This window comes from Carassius auratus, unplaced genomic scaffold, assembly GCF_003368295.1.
Source record: "Carassius auratus strain Wakin unplaced genomic scaffold, ASM336829v1 scaf_tig00001155, whole genome shotgun sequence".
Lineage (NCBI taxonomy): Eukaryota > Metazoa > Chordata > Actinopteri > Cypriniformes > Cyprinidae > Carassius > Carassius auratus.
In genome coordinates, this window is record NW_020523344.1 from 717,514 (window position 1) to 732,697 (window position 15,184).

Below are 15,184 nucleotides of genomic sequence, written 5' to 3' on the forward strand. Positions count from 1 at the left end.
TTGACAAAGTCTCCACCACAATACTGTGCCCATGATTGCGGAGAGGCACACGGTCAGGGTCAAAGCTACATGTCTAGCGCGGTAGAAATCACCCGCCCCGTTCCTCGCAACACTAACACGCCTGCTTATTTAGTGATGAACACTACGACCTTGGGAAACATATTTCCCACCACTGACATTGGGCAAAGGACCATCTACATTGGGCAAAGGATTCACTGTTTGTGCTTGGTGTAGGGCATTTATCTTCTGAATGCAGATATTCCCCCTTCAGAATCAGGGTCCGCGAATAGAAGTCCCAACACTTCTTTGCGGGTAAGCTTTATTGATGCCATTAGATAATAATAATAATAATGATAATAATAATAGTCTAATGGCAATACCCGCTGACGTCGACAATATTGCTCTGATAAAATGGCTCACTCTCACACTAGCTCCGCTTATGTTTGCACTGATTCAATTATGCAGCCAAGTTATGATATCTCAGATCATTATTTAGTTTTGTGCAAACTTCATATAGCCAAAGTTGTAAATTCTACTTCTTGTTACAAGTATGGTAGAACCATCACTTCTACCACCAATGACTGCTTTTTAAGTTATCTTCTTGATGTATCCGAATTCCTTAACATATCCAAAACCTCAGAAAAACTTGATGTAGCAAAAACTATGGACTCTCTCTTAACTAGCATTTTAAATACAGTTGCTCCTTTACGCTTAAGGAAGGTTAAGAAAACCAGTCTGACACCATGGTATAATGAGCATACTCGCACCCTAAAGAGAGCAGCCTGGAAAATGGAGCGCTGCTGGAGGAAAACAAAACTAGAGGTATTTTGTATTGCTTTGCGGGACAGTAACCTATCCTTCAGAAAAGCATTAAAAACTGCTAGATCCGATTACTTTTCTTCTCTTTGAGAAAAAAAACAAACATAACCCCAGGTATTTATACAATACAAAAACTAAATTAATGAAAAGTTAAATTAATGAAAAAAAGCCTCAACAAGTGTTGACATTTCCCAACATCACCAAAAAATTCTAGAATCAATACTATTAGAAATAAAATTGTAACCATTCAGCCGTCATCTACAGTACAGCATCAAACAGTGCACTATAGACCTCCTGAGAAACAGTTCCACCCATTCCCTACTATAGGAGAGGAAGAATTGTATAAACTAGTTAAATCATCTAAACCAACAATATGTATGTTATACCTTATTTAAATTAAATTAAATTAAATATTATACCTTATACCATCTAAGCTCCTAAAAGAGGTGCTTCCAGAAGTCATAGATCCCCTTCTGACTATTATTAATTAGTTCAGGATTTAGAGTGTATCATAGTACTGAGACTGCTCTCCTTAGAGTTACAAATGACCTGCTCTTGTCATCTGATCGTGGTTGTATCTCTTTATTAGTTCTATTGAATCTTAGTGCTACGTTTGACACTATTGACCCCAACTTGCTTTTGCATAGACTTGAACACTTTGTTGGCTTTGTTTAGCCATCAATTCGTAGCAGTGAATGAAGAGGTATCATATCGATCACAAGTGCAGTATGGAGTACCTCAAGGCTCAGTACTAGGGGTGCTACTCTTCACGCCTTATATGTTACCCTTGGGAAATATCATCAGGAAACATGGTGTTAGTTTTCACTGTTATGCTGATGATTCTCAGCTCTATATTTTTTGCGGCCCGGTGAAACACACCAATTTGACAAATTAATGGAATACATAGTCGATATAAAAAACTGGATGATGAGTAATTTCTTACTGCTAAATTCTAAAAAATCACAGGGGTTAACAATAGGACCTAAAAACGCTCTAAGCACGGTCTAAGACTTGATGGCTGCTCATCAGCTAGGAACCTAGGTGTGCTATTTGATAGCAGTCTTTCCTTAGTAAGCCACGTTTCTAGAATTTGTAAAACTGCATTTTTCCATCTGGTTCAAAGTCCTGTTTTCAGATGAGACCAAGTTTTGTATTTCATTTGGAAACCAAGGTCCTAGAGACTTGAGGAAGGGTGGAGAAGCTCATAGCCCAGGTTGCTTGAAGTCAAGTTAAGTTTCCACAGTCTGTGATGATTTGGGGTGTGATATCATCTGCTGGTGTTGGTCCATTGTGTTTTTTTGAAAACCAAAGTACCTGCACTCCTTTAACAAGAAATTGTAGTGCACTTCATGCTTCCATCTGTTGACCAGCTTTTTGAATATGCTGATTTAATTTTCCAGCAGGATTTGGCACCTGCCAACCAACAAAACGTTGGTTAAATGACCATGGTGTTGGTGTGCTTGATTGGCCAGCAAACTCACCAGACCTGAATCCCATAGAGAATCTAAGTAGTATTGTCAAAATGGAAAATGAGAAACAAGAGACCAAAAAATGCAGATGAGCTGAAAGCCACTGTTATAGAAACCTGGGCTTCCATACCACCTCAGAAGTGCTACAAACTGATCACCTCCATGCCATGCAGAATTGAGGCAGTAATTAAAGCAAAAGGAGCACCTACAAAGTGTTGAGTACACGTACAGTTAACGAACATACTTTCCAGAAGGTTAATAATTCACAAAAATGAGCTACTCACCCCCTAGTCCCATGGACCCTTGGCTAAACGTCTGATGCATATGGGACATAAAAGTGGAGACACTTCAAGTCGTCATTGTACTGAAATGAAAAAGGGACCAAAAGTGTTGCTTGCCCCTTTAGTGCAAAGTGCTGATGAAATACTGAGTTTTTGTCAATGTCTGTGTGTTGTGCCCATGTAAGGCCATCAGAGGGCACACTTCTTGGTTGTTGTTTGTTTCCCTGGACTTTCTTTTCCCATCACCCTTTGCTTTGACAATCAAGTCTCATCTCATTCAGCTGTGTCTCATTCATCATGTTAACTTATCCTCATAAGCCCGGTTTTGTGTGTATTTGGCAGTCATGCAAAGTTTGATTAATTTCCGCAAACTGGTTCTTTTTTAACAGATCGGCTCATTAAACCGGTTCAAAAAGCTAATTCACTGGTTCCTGGCATCACTAAGTAATAACAACTAAACACATTTATTTTCTAATAACTTTAAAAAAATCTAATAAGTCATTTGTATCAACACATACTGAAACATTCATATGTTCTACATGTCTACAGTATAAATAATAAATAAACCTTATAAAATACTTGATTTTGCTTAATCAGCTAAATACATTACATACACAGTATTGTCAACTCACTCATCAGAATCTTCGGTAATCCTCAGCAAACTTCATCACAGCTCATCCGGTTCTTGTTGTGTCCTCGATAATTCTCAGTAAACTTCAACCCTGAACTAAAGTTCGATTAAGTTTGTTAATTCTGTTTCAAGTATACCTTTCACATATTCCTCAGAACCCCAATTCCACTACGCCCACCTCAATTGGTTGGCAGACATGATGTTGCATCACAGAGTGGCCCACTCCCCTTGGTATAAAAGGAGCAATGCAACGTCATCATGAAATTTGAACACCTCTTCTCGCTTCACACCAGAAGCCTACCCAACTCAGATAGACATCAACTAGTCTCTACGCTGGTTGCTGGCTTATCATTTTGGTTCTGAACTTATAATCAATTTCGTTGGCCACCACTTCGGTTTCGCCTAACCCCAAAATTGGCACTCCTGCTCATTGTTGGGGTCATTCAGTACCTCAACTATGGCTGCAGCAAAGCAGACTACCCTAGCTAGCGAGGGAGATCCATGACTTTGCTCATGCGGGAACAAGATCTCTTGCAAAAACATACCAGGTCTGCTCTGTATGTCTTGGGCTGAAACATGCCCAAATGGCAATTGAAGTCCTGGCTCCTATGAGCACTGCATGCATTTCACCATGAAGAGCCTCCATCATAGGCTAGCATGCCAAGCTAGCTTGTCAGCTCAGGATACCCTCATGTCAGCTAGCCCCACTTCAGTTTCATTCCTGTAGAGCTATGAAGAGAAACTTACAGAAGGGAAAAGTGAAACATATTAAAAAAACATTAAGTCCCTTCACAATCAGCAGTCCAATGATGGCAGATAAAGTTACAGAATCCACACAAGAAACTACATCAGAGAATTCAATCTCATTACAGACATTGAGAGAGGAATTGCAAGTATACAGGAAGTGGTGCTGGTGCAGCTAAAAGCTGAGATTGCAACATCATTTAAGGATATCAAAGCAAATATTTCCTCACTGCGTGAAGAAACGAAAGCGGACATTCATGCTATACATGACGAGCTAGCACATCTCCGTTCAACACAAGCAGCGACTGTTAGTACTGTCAAGGAAATGGGAAACACTCAGTGTAATGATGTTCAGGGTAACAGCTTTGGAACAATCACATCAAGCGATTGCAAAAGAATGTAAAAAATTCTAGAAAACAAAAGTAGGGGGGCAAAACCTTCGTCTGGTGGGCATATTTATTGATAAAGTGTTTCCATCATTTGAAAAGCTACAAAAGAAATAGAACATACCTTGATCACATTTTATTTTATATTTGCAACTGCGAAACTTTGTTTAACAAAATAATTAATTATACTCCAAATCAAACCATGATGCAAATGATACTTTGGCGTGATCCTCAGAATAAAAGAGGTATTTCATATATATATGAGCACTATTTTAGGTGACAAGCACATAAACTTGAACACATGAAATTACAGAAGACCAATGGGAGGCAGCCCTTAAACAGATTCAGGGTTCATCAGTTTGTGCAAGACACAGACTCATACACTTTAAAGTAATACATTGTTTACACTGGTCTAAGCAAAAGCTCAGTAAGATATTTCCATATGTAGACTAGGGGTCGGGTCAAGTCAAGTCAAGTCACCTTCATTTATATAGCACTTTAAACAAAATACATTGCGTCAAAGCAACTGAACAACATTCATTAGGAAAACAGTGTTTCAATAATGCAAAATAACAGTTAAAGGCAGTTCATCATTGAATTCAGTGATGTCATCTCTGTTCAGTTTAAATATTGTCTGTGCATTTATTTGCAATCAAGTCAACGATGTCGCTGTAGATGAAGTGACCCCAACTAAGCAAGCCAGAGGCAACAGCGGCAAGGAACCGAAACTCCATCGGTGACAGAATGGAGAAAAAAACCTTGGGAAAAACCAGACTCAGTTGGGGGGCCAGTTAGCCTCTGACCAGACGAAACCAGTAGTTCAAATCCAGGCTGCAGCAAAGTCAGATTGTGCAGAAGAATCATCTGTTTCTTGTGGTCTTGTTCTGGTGGTCATCTGAGACAAGTTCTTTACAGGGGATCTGTATCTGGGGCTCTAGTTGTCCTGGTCTTCGTTGTCTTTCAGGCATGTAGAGGTCCTTTCTAGGTGCTGATCCACCATCTGATCTTTATCTTTACCTTTATCATACGTTCTGGATCCGGGTGACTGCAATGACGCTCTGATCTGGATACAGACTGGATCTAGTGGCTACGGTGACCTCGGAATAAGAGAGAAACAGACTAATATCAGTGTAGATACCATTCTTCTAATGATGTAGCAAGTATATCGGGTGTTATGGGAAATGTTCCCGGTTCCGGTTTACCTAATTAATGCAGCCTAAAATCCTTTAACGGATTTGGATATTAAAAGCATATTAGTATGTTATGTGTAAGCCAAGTTAAAGAGATGGGACTTTAATCTAGATTTAAACTGCAAGAGTGTGTCTGCCTCCCGAACAATGTAAGGTAGGTCATTCCAGAGTTTAGGTGCCTAATAGGAAAAGGATCTGAGTTTTTAGAACGTAGCGGACGATGAGGATTATAATGTTAAAGGAGCTCATTCAAATACTGAGGTGCTAAACCATTCAGGGCTTTATAAGTAATAAGCAATATTTTAAAATCTATACGATGTTTGATAGGGAGCCAGTGCAGTGTTGACAGGACCAGGCTAATATGGTCATACTTCCTGGTTCTAGTTAGAACTCTTGCTGCTGCATTTTGGACTAGCTGTAGTTTGTTTACTAAGCTTGCAGAACAACCACTGAATAAAGCATTACAATAATCTAACCTTGAGGTCATAAATGCATGGATTAACATTTCTGCATTTGACATTGAGAGCATAGGCCGTAATTTAGATATATTTTTGACATGGAAAAATGCAGTTTTACAAATGCTAGAAACGTGGCTTTCTAAGAAAAGATTGCGATCAAATAGCACACCTAGGTACCTAACAGATGATGAAGAGTTGACAGAGAAACCATCAAGTCTTGGACAGTGTTCTAGGTTATTACATGAAGAGTTTTTAGGTCCTATAATTAACAACTCTGTTTTTTCAGAATTTAGCAGTAAGAAATTACTCATCATCCAGTTTTTTATATCAACTATGCATTCCATTAGTTTTTCAAATTGGTGTGTTTCACCGGGCTGCGAAAAAATATAGAGCTGAGTATCATCAGCATAACAGTGAAAGCTTACACCATGTTTCCTGGTGATATCTCCCAAGGGTAACATATAAAGTGTGAAGAGTAGCGGCCCTAGTACTGAGCCTTGAGGTACTCCATACTGCACTTGTGATCGATATGATACATCTTCATTCACTGCTACGAACTGATGATATAAATACGATTTAAACCAGAGTAATGCATTTCCATTAATGCCAACAAAGTGTCATGTCTATACAAAAGAATGTTATGGTCAATTGTGTCAAATGCAGCACTAAGATGCAATAAAACTAATAGAGAGATACACCCACGATCAGATGATAAGAGCAGGTCATTTGTAACTCTAAGGAGAGCTGTCTCAGTACTATTATACAGTCTAAATCCTGACTGGAAATCCTCACATATACCATTTTTCTCTAAGAAGAAATATAATTGTGAGGATACCACCTTTTCTAGTATCTTGGACAGAAAAGGGAGATTCGAGATTGGTCTATAATTAACTAGTTCTTTGGGGTCAACCTGTGGTTTTTTGATGAGAGGCTTAATAACAGCCAGTTTGAAGGTTTTGGGGACATATCCTAATGACAATGAGGAATTAATAATAGTCAGATGAGGATCTATGACTTCCGTAAGCACCTCTTTTATGATCTTAGATGGTATAGGGTCTAACATACATGTTGTTGGTTTAGATGATTTAACAAGTTTATACAATTCTTCCTCTCCTATGGTAGAGAATGAGTGGAACTCTTCCTCAGGGGGTCTATAGTGCACTGTCTGATGCGATACTGTAGCTGACGGCTGAATGATTGCAATTTTATCTCTAATAGTATCGATTTTAGAAGTAAAGTAGTTCATAAAGTCATTACTGCTGTGGTGTTGGGAAATGTCAACACTTGTTGCCCTTATGAAACAAAAATAGATTGCAGTATATTGGAAAATATCATGTAATATATTAGGCATATATTCTTATATATATTTATTTTTTCCAATATGTTGCAATATATTGAAAGCGGCAATCATTTGTATATTTTGTAATATATTATGTAATATATGTATCATCAATATATTATTAAATGTATTCAAATATGTAAAATATTAGAAAATAAAAAGGGAAGATAATATATTACAATTAGGGGTGTAACGGTTCACAAAATTCACGGTTCGGTTCGATACGATACACTGATGTCACGGTTCGGTTCGGTTCGGTTCGGTTCGATACGTTTTAGATACAGCAAAATGTAAAAACATCTCAACTTTTCAGAATGCCGCAAGCGCACCGCGGGTCATGTGACAAGAACCAACCAATCAGCTTCATCCTTTCCCGTAACAACGTTGAGAGCTCAGCCAAGATGAAGGAACAGCTGATCATAGTTGTATATGGATTGCAATTTTGAAATAAATTCAGTAGCAGAGCTACTGCAAGCGATTTTTAGAGCTGCAAATCCATTTATCCTTCGCTGAAATTTCCGCGTCTCATGGAGAGAGCACGTCATTGTTGCTTAGCAAAGACAGACGCCTCAGGAGAAAGACGCGCTTAGCGTTTTCCATGCGTTTTTAGGCACGATATGTGAACGGCTCCTAAGGCGCTCGCTCACTCAGCACGCGCTGAAGGCTCGTTGCAAAATGTCTAATGCATTTAACAGACCAGAAATATAAGATCCTAAAATAACCAACAGGTCTGGTGTTTGGGTTGGATTCCCTGTAAGCTATAGTGTCTAAATGCTGCAGGGATAGTTTGCTGCGTGCATGTTTCTCCTTTTTTTCGTCTTTTCCCAGATAGTACTGACGCATATATCCCAGATATTCCCGCTGTTTTTTTTTTTTTTTTTTTTTAATCCCGCTGGTGTACCCTGTCATGTTGCAGATGCGACATACCGTTGTTTATTTATCCACCACTCTCTTGCCATCACCATTATAGCTTAAAGGGAATCCAAAGTGCACCCAAACACCAGACCTGTTGGTTATTGGAGGATCTTCTCATTTCTAGTCTGTTAAACGCATTGGCTATTTTGCAACGAGCCTTCAGCGCGTACTGAGTGAGCGAGCGCCTGCTGAGTAGCCTAACATAAACATATAAGATGGTGTTTTTTTCTTCTTCGGGAGTGTCAGGGGCGTTGCCTGTTACGTTGTTTGGGTTATTGGGCTACCTTGTTGAACGCATATCATTATATTTCTTTCTCTCTCTTTTTTTTTCTTTTTCAAATATAATTAATTACTCCAACGAACCGTTCGGTATACATAATGCGTACCGCGTACCGAACCGAAAGCGTCGTACCGAACGGTTCAATACGAATACGCGTATCGTTACACCCCTAATTACAATATATCACAATATATTTTAAGAATTATATTGGTAAATATATTTTCCTTTCGTAAGGGTGAGGCTTTATTTTTCATTAATTTAGCCACTGTATTGAATAAATACCTGGGGCTATGTTTGTTTTCTTCTAAAAGAGAAGAAAAGTAATCGGATCTAGCAGTTTTTAATGCTTTTCTGTAGGATAGGTTACTTTCCCGCCAAGCAATACGAAATACCTCTAGTTTTGTTTTCCTCCAGCTGTGCTCCATTTTTCAGGCTGCTCTCTTTAGGGTGCGAGTATGCTCATTATACCATGGTGTCAAACTGTTTTCCTTAATCTTAAGTGTAAAGGAGCAACTGTATTTAAAGTGCTAGAAAAGAGAGAGTCCATAGTTTATGTTACATCAAGTTGTTCTGAGGTTTTGGATATGCTAAGGAATTTGGATACATGGTAGTCTTTTGTGGTAGAAGTGATGGTTCTTCCATACTTGTAACAAGAAGTAGAATTTACAATTTTGGCTATATGAAGTTTGCACAAAACTAAATAATGATCTGAGATATCATCACTTGACTGCATAATTTCAACACTATCAACATCAATTCCATGTGGCAGTATTAAATCTAGAGTATGATTTCGACAATGAGTAGGTCCTGAAACGTGCTGTCTAACCACAATAGAGTTCAGAATGTCTATAAATGCTGATCCCAATGCATCTTCATTATCAACATGGATATTAAAATCACCAACTATTAAAACTTTATCTGCAGCCAGAACTAACTCAGATGTAAAATCACCAAACTCTTTAATAAAGTCTATATGGTGCCCTGGTGGCCTGTATACAGTAGCCAGTACAAACAAAACAGGGGATTTATCATTAACATTTGTTTCTCTGGATAATGTTATATGAAGCACCATTACTTCAAACGAGTTACACTTGAAGCCTTCCCTCTGAGAAATCCTGAAAACGTTGCTATAAATTGAAGCAACACCACCTTTGCCTTTTAGACGCGGCTCGTGTTAATAACCGTAATCTTGGAGGGTGGACTCATTTAAAATAATGTAATCATCAGGTTTTAGCCAGGTTTCTGTCAAACAGAGCACATCTATATTATGATCAGGAATCATATTACTAACAAAAAGTGTTTTCGTAGAAAGGGAACTGATATTCAATAAGCCAAGCTTTATAATTTGTTAATCCAAATTGCATCTGTTTTTTTTTTATTTGTTGAACCTCAATTAAATTGTTAATCTTAACTTGGTTTCGGACGTTTTTTGTATTTTCTAGTTCAGCGAACAGACACAGTCTCTATAGTGTGATATCTAGGTGAAAGAGTCTCTATGTGCTGAGAATTAGCTGACCTCTGTGACATGAGGCAGCTAGCAGACGGTCGGTTTAGCCAGTCTGTCTGCTTCCTGACCTGGGCCCCAGTTAGTCAAGTATAAACACTAAGACTATTTGCCATATTTCTAGAGAGAAGAGTGGCACCACCCCAGGAGGGATGAAGACCTTCTCTTTTCAACAGGTCAGGTCTGCCCCAAAAGCTCATCCAATTGTCTATGAGACCTATGTTATTCTGTGGGCACCACTTAGACATCCAGCCATTGAGTGATGACAATCTGCTATGCATCTCGTCACCACGGTAAGCAAGGAGGGGACCAGAGCATATTACAGTGTCTGACATCGTGCTTGCAAGTTCACACACCTCTTTAATGTTATTTTTAGTGATCTCCGACTGGCGGAGTCGAACATCATAAGTGCCGGCATGAATAACAATCTTACTGTATTTACGTTTAGTATTAGCCAGCACTTTTAAAATTGCCAAGATGTCAGGCACTCTGGCTCCCGGTAAATATTTGACTATGGTGGCTGGTGTCTCTATATTCACATTCCATACAATAGAATCACCAATAACTAGAGCACTTTCATCAGGTTTCTCATTGGGTGCGGTGTGTTGACCCACGACTACGCTGCCTCACTTTCACCCAGTTGCCCTGTTGCAGGGGCTCTGTTGCCGGAACCGAACAATGTACAGAAATCCCTGAGCTAGACGCATCCAAAGCCGTATCTAGAGCCCTAACATTCTTACTGTCCTCAATTAAAGTTTGGATGCGTGTCTCTAATTCTGAAATCCTCTCGGTCAGCCTAACTATTTCCCTGCATTTATCAAATGTGAATCCCTCATCTGCGACAGAGATAGATAAACTGTACATGTGGCAAGAGGTGCAAATAACAATACCAGAAGAAGCCATTACTCACCTTGCTTGATGAAATATTTTTACTGCGGTTGTTTGATGAGCGAGCGAGAGATAGGAGAGGAGAAAAGAAAACAGCGATAGGTTCAAATGAAAATGCTAATGACAAGCTAACAAGTGCTAACACTTTGCAGGTGTACTGCACTCACGGATATAAAATAAAAGTGAACGATCAAAATTAATCTGATAAGATTGATCGATAATATCAGAAATATGGAGTGAATTAAGTTATATTTTATCACTTCAAAAAACAGAGTGATAGTAAAATAAAAATTCTAAAGAAAAAAAATTAGATAAAAACAGCTACACAGAACTACGATTAGCTACAGAAGGCCAACAGGAAGTAGAGAAAACACTGTCCAACAGTGACACCCACAGTCAGAGAGTCACAACACCTAATATTAGTCTGTTTCTCTCTTGTTCCGAGGTCACCGCAGCCACCAGATACAGTCTGTATCCAGATCAGAGGGTCACTGCAGTCACCCGGATCCAGTACGTATCCAGACCAGATGGTGGATCAGCACCTAAAAAGGACCTCTACAGCCCTGAAAGACAGCGGAGACCAGGACAACTAGAGCCCCAGATACAGATCCACAATAAAACAGATGATTCTTCTGCACAATCTGACTTGGCTGCAGCCTGGAATTGAACTGCTGGTTTCGTCTGGTCAGAGGAGAACTGGCCACCCAACTGAGTCTGGTTTCTCCCAAGGTTTTTTTTTTCTCCATTCTGTCACCGATGTAGTTTCGGTTCCTTGCCGCCGTCGCCTCTTGGCTTGCTTAGTTGGGGTCACTTCTTCTACAGCGATATCACTGACATGATTGCAAATAAATGCACAGACACTATTTAACCTGAACAGAGATGACATTACTGAATTCAATGACGAACTGCCTTTAACTGACATTTTGCATTATTGACACACTGTTTTCCTAATGTTGTTCAGTTGCTTTGACACAATATATTTTTGTTTAAAGCGCTATGTAAATAAAGGTGACTTGACTTAAAACAGAACTGCGTTTAGTAGGAATGGTGTATTTATAATGTTCACCTAAAAGACTTTAAAACAACACAATAAAACCAGGTAAACTCAGGCTGTTAAAAGAATACCGGTTGTTTGTAAATACCGTAAACAGATCCAACAAATCCCTGTGTTTATAAATCCAATGTGACAATCCAAAAATGATAATCCAAGTGAATCTGGAAAGGTAAATCCACAATCCAGATATGTATTGTTAGCTGAGTTAGTGTTTCTTCTCTTGAGTTTTTTTGGCAGATTGGCAAACCAATGTTTAATGTGCATATCTGCCACCTACTGGTCTGGAGTGTGAAACATACATGGTTCATCTATGAATTATTCAACTATTATATAAGAAAAGATAAATAAATCTGATATTTTATACATAAATACATAATTAAAATCTTCAAACTCTTTCCATTAATCTTGTCTTTTTTTAAAATACGTAAACACTTCTCAATATACTCTTTCATTACCCCATAACCTAAAACTGTCTTTAGAGATATAATATTGACTCCCATCATTTCCAGTTCTTGGAACATCTGATATCTTTCCCTTTCATATGCAATACATATTAAAAGAACATGCTCAACCATTTCTGGAAGTCTACATTCATCACAATTGCCTGTTTCATGTTTCCCTATTATGTGCAAACTGTTATTTAAAGCCAAATGTCCTATTCTCAAATGAGATAAAATAACATCATTCATTCTATTTCCATAACTTACTCTCTCTTTACCAACATGCTCCTGGATCTTAAATAAATGCCTAAACCATAACGCTCCATCATCTGTATACAATTGCCTTCCCACACCAATGTCAATATTAGAAATCGTTTATTTATAATTAAATTAATAAGAATAGGACTACTTACACTACCTTGAGGATTTCCGTTCTCTATTGGAAGAACCAGAGAGTATGCAGAACCCACTCTCAAAAAGTTAAATATCCAGTTATACATTTTACCTTTAATTCCCATTCTATCCAAATTCAATAACAAACCCTCCTTCCACAACATATCATACACCTTTTCAATATCTAAAAATACACCTACTTCCTTCTTAACTTGAGACTTCCTGATTTCATTTTCCAAACATAAAATTGAATCCATGGTATTCCTCGCTTTCTGAAAACCACTCTGATATGCAGGAAACAGGCTCTTGCTCTCGATAACATATGACAATCTATTCATGGTCATTCATTCCATAAGTTTGCAAATATTAGAAGTCAGAGATATGGGTCTATAATTGATTGTCTGATACTGATCTTTTCCTGGTTTGGCGATCTGCACCACAACCCCGTGCTTCCATGCATCAGGCAACTTCCCTGTTTCTCAAACCATATTAAAGAGTCCTCATATATTGTTTAATGACACATGCGATAAATGTTTAATCATCTCATAACAAATATCATCTTTACCAGGAGAAGTCTGTTTAATCCGCACCACTGCTCTTTTCATCTCATATGATGTGAAATCTGAATCTAACTTGCCTCCATCTGGATTCTTTATTCCAGATATGGGAGCATTATCCATCACACACTGTTCCCTGGACCTCCTCATGTCCTCTGATACATTCGCATTACTATGAACCTTAACAAATGTCTCCACTAATATTTCAGCTTTATCACTATCAGTTACTGCAATATTGTTGTTGTCAATTAACACTGGAATGCTAGTATTCCTCTGAATTCCTCCCACCTTCCTGATCATACCCCACAGTTCCTTAATTTTATTTCATTTAATTGTATTGCAAAACTATATGGGGTTAAGTGAGGTTAACTAAAGTTCGGGAGCAGGGCCACGCCTCAAACAATCACCTGACTTCCAAACCTCCATATATACCGGGCCACCTCACACCACTCTGCTAGTCTCGTTCTTGAGAAGGACAGGTGTACTTGCCTGGTCTGAACGGCGCGCTGTTTGATTCATCGTCACTGACGACACTCGACGATCACCTCTCATCATTCTGATCACAGTGTCTTTCAGAGCGTTCGCGTTCGATCATCCACATTCTGGGCCTCGAGCGCCCACTCACACACTCATCTCAGGTGGATCCTGAGCCCAACCTCCTTGCTCTCCGTAAGTGAGATCTGCGGGCCGAATTCGACATCTTCGTTAGCGCGGTGAACGCCGAAGCTGAATTCCCGCTCCCATCGCGGCCGCTCGCTCACGCTTCCTCAGCGCTCTCATTGCACGTCTTCTAGAATCCAGAGCCGAGGACAACTGCACCACGGGTCGCCTTCAACACGCTCTTAAATCCAAGATATCCAGTTCAATCGTGCAGATAACAAACAGTTATTTCAACTATATTGAGTTCAATTAAACTTCTGTCATAACAAACTTTGAGCCCCCCAGCACTTCCGGCAACTCTACTCTCCGTAACATGTGATGTCACCTGAATTCTCCTCCACAGCATCAAACCACAGCGCCCCCTAGCGGCAGGCAAGACGTAATTCCACCTACTCTCATTCAATCGATCTCTCTTCACGATGTTCACATTTCGTTCATAACTCCTCTCACAAACATCCTTTCATCCCAACATCCATTCCTATACCCTTCCTTTCCCTCCCTTTTGATTAAAGCAATACGGCTCACAGCCCAAAGAAATGCAGGCTGGTCAAATTGAACAGTCTAAATTGTTCCCCCCTTGACTTGTATGTATTAAAGACTTGTGCACGGATTGATTTTATGTATTAACTGATTTTGCCATGACATATAGCCTCATATGCTGGTATGGCTTAATAAGTAAATAGAAACTATCAGAAATACAGCTCCATGTTTTCTAATAATTTTCTACAGCTACTTCTAAATTCCAGATGCCCATTCACTGTCCCTCACGCCACCCAAAACTAAAGGAGTGACATGTCTTCTGTATTCTTTAGTCTTCACTCATGCAGACCAGCCGGTCTCCCTTCAACCTCCAATTCTATTTAAATCTTCTTTTCATTCTCTACCTCCCAACCTCCCTCCCTCCCCGCATCTTGGAACACGCCCCACTCACAAACATCCCTTCATCCCAACATCCTTTTTTTCCACCCTAACTTCAGCTGGTTACAGGAATATGGCCCTGTGTTTCTAATTATCTAACTAATCTGACAAGTACCGTGTCATAATGTTGTTACTTCTGCCCAAATAGCATTGTTAAATCTGCAGCTATCACCACCGCCACCACCACAGCGGTACCTCAGGTGGATGACCTCACAACTAACAACAGCACCACCTCTACAGTGCCCAGCGGTCGAGCCT